Here is a 5,554-nt window from a genome sequence, read left to right as displayed (position 1 = left end):
ATTTTATTAATAATGTGCTACCTGAACTTATAAGAAATACTAGTTTCTCTTAGAATTTATTATTAGCATGTTGTGGAGCAGCCTATAGCAGTGGTCGACAAACTGCGGCTCTCGAGCAACATGCGGCTCTTTGGCCCCTTGAGTGTGGCTCTTCCACAAAATACCGACTTCTGCGCATGGGCCAAGAAGTTTCAAGAAGTTTCAATCGCACTGTACATGCGCGCCACGCGTGGTGTTTTGTGAGAGAAATGATGTGAGCTTAAAATTTTAGTAAGTTCACTAAGGACTAACCTTAAGATTTCTCCACAACTGTCAAACTGACACAGAGAATGCTCTCAGCCACACTATTTATCACATAAGGTTATTCATGGAGAATCTAAATTCCCTTCCTCAAACAGAGATAAAAGTGCCAAGAAGAAAGTAAGGGGAGCCAAAACAGAATTCTCATATCCTTTGAGCAAGGCTACAAACATGCTGCCTTGTACTGTGTGTATGAAATCATTTGTGTTGGATGCCGGTGCTGTTTGTCCTATCCTGATTCAGCTTTTTAACAGAGTTGGTAAAATGCCGTACTTTTCCTGGTCTCATATTAGAAGTGAGAGCAAGAAATCATAGACAAGAAGTCCAGGTCCATGGAGACTTTGATTACTGTCCACTGGGCAGTGAGTCTTGAACAGAAAATTCTGGGCAAGCAAAACCCTTAAATTGGGGGAACCCTGATTAGTCACAAAAACATGCAAATAGCAAGTTCATATGAAAAATTCTATTTTGAAAGCCTTTTAAGGGATTAGCCTGTTCACTGATGAGTTAGTATAATATGGTAAATAACAACAGATAGTCGAAAAAAGTCAGGATTAATATTAATATCTTTCTTATGCTTTTTGTGTGTTGTAGATAAAAGCCATCATGGCGTTGGTTGTTGTCATCCTTTTGTTGGTGATCATCAGTAAGTATTTCCTGGATTGTTCATTTTGGGGAGGATCATTTGTTCTGGGGTTCATTTTAATTCCCTTCTTAATTTGTTTTCAGTTGATGTGGTCTGACTGTCAGGATTGAGTAATGATTTCTGACCCCAGTCGAGAGCTCTTAGCCTGTGATCTCTGAAAATGCTCCTAAATGGTATGCAAACACAGGGCTCAGTGCTTTGTTTGGGGCCAGATATGGCTACTGTTACGCCAGGGCCACAGCTCTCATCTTCTGCTTATTATCAACCAGAAGGAATGGCAGCTTGCATTTCTTAGTATTGTTTGAAGGACAAATCTAGATAAGCTCTTCAGATGAATGTTTTTTTTTTTTGTTTCTGTTTTTGGATTTGAGCTTGATTTCAGTCATTAATATCCTTAATATTCTTTTAAAGTAAGATCATTTTTGATATCTCATTTTCTCCAAGGCCTCTTTCCCTGTGTTTGCAGGGACTTTATGAAGATTTGGAAAGTGTCTCAAAAAAATCATTTGAAAAATTCCATGGTAATATTCTCTTTTTAAAGAGAAAAGAGTTTTGTTGCAAAGAAATTGAGTCGATCCTCACTCATATGGGTGGATTCTGGGTTTGTGAATTCACCTGCTAGCAAACAGTGATTTGTTACCCACCTCAGTACTTGAGCTGCGTTTACAGTCATTGTATTCAGAGCAGTGAAAACTTTGAGTCCCTGAGGCGCACATTCCCAGCTGACATGCGTGTGTCTTCTAGTGTTGCTCTCACAGTGTAAACAAGGTCCTCTGGTGAGCGCCATGTTTCTCGCAGTTGTGCACTTCGTTGGTGGTCTCACTGTTTAGCATGGCCCCGAGTGCACTGTCCGTATTGCTGAGTGCAGGCAGGCTGGGATGTGCTGGAAGGAGAAAATGGACCGTTTGATAGGCTTCACTTAGGTCTCGGTTACCTTGCTATCAGCCATGAATTCAATAGCATATATTACATAGGGTGTCTATGTATTGATCAGTTGACAAAATGTTGTGCCCAGGGGCTTGCAGGAATTTAACCCTGTATTTCCTGTAGGAGCGATGGGTCAGTGTTCACTAATTCAGTGTTGGTGGAGACTTTATAGAACGTAACTACTGCAGATACCAAGATGCAACCATACACTATGGTGGTGATAAACAGGAAACTGCCACAGCCAAACAAAGAAAGGGTTTGTTGAGCCACGTGCCAGCCAGGAAAGGACTGGGCCCTGGGCATGAAGTCTGAACCGGCAGCAGGGCTGGAGCAGAAGTCAGGTCCCCTGTCCTGGAGGGACAGGCTCTTTGTTGTGCTTCACGGAGGCAGCAGCATCACTAGCAGTGTTACCAGTGTGAATAACAAAGACTGAAATGACATGGTCAGAGATCTGATTACAGCACAACTGACAAAGAAATGTGCTTTTCTCTGCAACTCACATTTAAGATAACTAGAATTGCAAATGATAATATCAGGACATTGTAGATTCTTGGAAATTTTATATATAATTTCAAAAAACATTCATTTTAATAATATATGCATACAAATACCACAGGTATTTTTTTGACAGTGCTTTCTGCTTCCCGTGTAATTTTAATATAGCAAATAGGCCTGATTAGTTTAATTTCCCCTTTTGTAAAGAGAAATTTCCTTTGAAATGTTTCAGAGTCCCTTTTAGATAAAAACATGCACGATTCAGCCCCGTATTTGTTATACTCATAGCACTGGTCCAGGTTCCTACAGAGGGTTTGGGGAAGGTTCTGGGGTTTTGACTTCCCATAATTTAAAAATTTTGTTCTTGATCAACCAAGGCCAAGGAATTGTTTTGGGTCTGAAATGTGAGTGCTGCTCCTAGGTTGGTGGCTCCTCTCTTATATGACTCAGAGGAGCCTGGGCACTACACAGTATTCAGGGGGGCTGGAGTACTTGGGTGACCAAGCCCTTGTGTGTACCAGATAAGTCAGAAATGTTGCTTCTAACCCTAAAACAGGGAGTATGTTTTTCTGTTGGGGACCCTGTGAGACAGCTGCATATCTCAGACAATAAGTAGACATTTCTGCAAAGGTTTCTCATCACCTGGAAACACCCCTGAGGGACCAGAAGTAGCGATGGTCTCTCTTTTTTGGAGTGAAAATCACCATTTTATAATTTCAGAGAAATAATCTAATGGCGTTGGTCCGCCATGAGAACCCAAGCTGTAATTGCATCAAATGGCCACAAGATGTCACTATAAGCTCAGTTCCCCTCCCACCCCCAAATGAAAGTAAAAAACAAAGACATATTGGTGAATAACATCATAATAAAAAAACTGACTTGAGGGTGTCCCTTATAACTCACCAGTCAGATGAGGGAACCCCTTCCACGAGGTACATCTCTAAGACAGCCTCTTACGGATTTTTGTTGAGGCCCAGTAAAGCTATGCACATCAGCCTCAAGGTGTGAGCACCACACTCATCTCAGGAGAGTCACATCCTTTTCTGCTCCTTGGAAAGATCGAATTCCACTCTTGACAAGATATGTTAAAAAAAACTTCCATGGCTGAAAGGGTTTGTTATAGCAAGTGCTAGCCAGGAAAAGACCAGGTCCTGGGTATGAAGTCTGAGCCACCCACCGACTAACCATCTCCTCTGTCCCTGCTGTCCTGCTGGGACATAATTTAGGGCGTCTCGGAACTTCCTGCTTGTCCTCGGAAAACTAGAAAATGTGGAATAGCATGAAAAAGATACAATTCAACTGTGATTTTCCACATAGTGGTAGCTACTGTTAACATAACTATCATATATATTTCAAGCCTTTTCATACTAACATATAAACATATTTTTAAAAAACTAAGATTACATACAGACTTTCTTATTAATATGTTATATTTTCTCATGTTATTTATTTTTAAAATATTTTAGCAGCTGTATGCTAAGGTTCATCCATAATCTGTTTAGTCAAAATGCCAATGTTAGACATTCAGGTGATTTTGTGATTATTTTAGCTTCTCCATTCTCATTTGTTATCTGTCCTTTCAGCCCAAAATTCAGTCCTCATTACCTGCTTCCCAAGTGGACACAGCTGCATTTAAGAATATTATGTCTAACATGGCATGTGGATATGATTTTGACGTGTTCCTTTTTCGTGTTTTTCTCTTGCAGTACTTACAGTTGTGAAATACCGCACTTGATTTGATGAGAGAGATCTTCATTAAACAAAATCTGGGACAATAATAATAATAATAATAATAAAAGATTGCTGCATAATTTAAATGAAACCCATGTATATAACTTTCAAAACTTCTTTTCCAAGAAACTGAGCGGCAAGTATCACTTCAAACTGGAGCATTGAGAATGTCCATTATCTTTTTCCCCTTCTAGCAAAATGAAAATGTGCTTTTAATAATTATGTTCAAGGCCAAGACAGCCAGCCTGTTTTGCCACATTCCAAGGATCTGATTTGAAACTAGATATTTGCTCATTCACTATGTGTGTCTGTAGTTCAACACTGATACGAGACTTCCGACTGCTTCTTCAGTGGCTTAAGGACTTGGACTCTTGCATTAAGGTGGGGGGTCAGGAAGCCTATGTAGCTGTTCCATCAACATTCGGAAGATTCTTCTCACATTACAGTTGCTTTGCAAGCAATTTCCACGTTTATGGGTGTAACAAAAGCTAAGTGTTGTAAATGCTGCTGCCTTCAGCTGTAACTAAAAACATTCCAGTAAATCTATTTTTGACTGTATACGGGAATGTGTAGTAATTTCTTGGTATTTGAATTATGGAAATGGGAATTTTAAACGGTGTGAAAATAATGGTGATATGGTGCCATAAAACTGGAGATAATAAAAGTATTGGAGAACATAACTGTAGTTTTTGAAAGTGTCCACCAGCTACCACAACAGGTCATGGTCTAGTCTCCCTCGTTAGCCTCCAGTAAGGAGGGACCAGTCCTAACAAAGTAGGTGAAATCCACAGGGAACGCACTCCCTCATTTTATTATCACTACTAAATCTCCTCTTTAAGCCCCTCTAACCCTTGTACCAGAAGTGCTAATGGAAGCAAAGTCTTCTGCCTACAATTTGCTATTTTTGCAGCACCTGATCATCCCCGGGGAGGTGCATGTTGAACAAGCAACTATCAAACTAGCCAACAGTAATGAGCATAAAGTCAGGAGCCTGGGTGATCAAATGCTAGGGTCACCATCACTCTCAGCCTGTTTTCATAACAATGAAACACGTTAAGTTTATTAAAACGTGCCGACCTCCTTGTGTTGTTTAAACTGGTCAGAGTAAAAATACTAAATCCTCTATTGTGTTGAGGAAGCTTCATAATGAAGTTGCAGGTTCTACACAAACTTGTGCCTGCACATCTTGACATGTAAATGCCACTCTCAATTTGAAATAGGGTTCATAGAAAAGTCCAGTATTTATAGGGGAGAGTGATCCTGTATAGGTTTTATTTGGGGGGGGGGGCATTTTAATTCATAATTAAACATACAACCCTTTAAAAAATTCTACAGCCCTAGCTGGTTTTCCTCAGTGGGTAGAGCGTCTGCCTGCCGACTGAAGGGTCCCTGGTTCGATTCTGGTCAAGGGCACATGCCAGGAGTTGCAGACGCAATCCCCAGTAGGTGGCGTGC

At 40.5% G+C, this 5,554-nt stretch overlaps 1 long non-coding RNA gene across 1 annotated transcript; it reads left to right on the top strand.

Annotated features, from left to right (window-relative positions):
- The first annotated feature begins 799 nt into the window (after positions 1-799).
- Positions 800-4,657, top strand: LOC106695194. Its single transcript, XR_001346259.2, has 2 exons — positions 800-946; positions 4,075-4,657. It is a non-coding gene; the product is annotated as an uncharacterized LOC106695194 (long non-coding RNA).
- The last annotated feature ends 897 nt before the right edge of the window (positions 4,658-5,554 follow it).

Source organism: Myotis lucifugus, unplaced genomic scaffold (genome assembly GCF_000147115.1).
Source record: "Myotis lucifugus unplaced genomic scaffold, Myoluc2.0 scaffold_934, whole genome shotgun sequence".
NCBI classification, from domain to species: domain Eukaryota; kingdom Metazoa; phylum Chordata; class Mammalia; order Chiroptera; family Vespertilionidae; genus Myotis; species Myotis lucifugus.
This window is presented reverse-complemented; position numbering and strand designations above follow the sequence as displayed.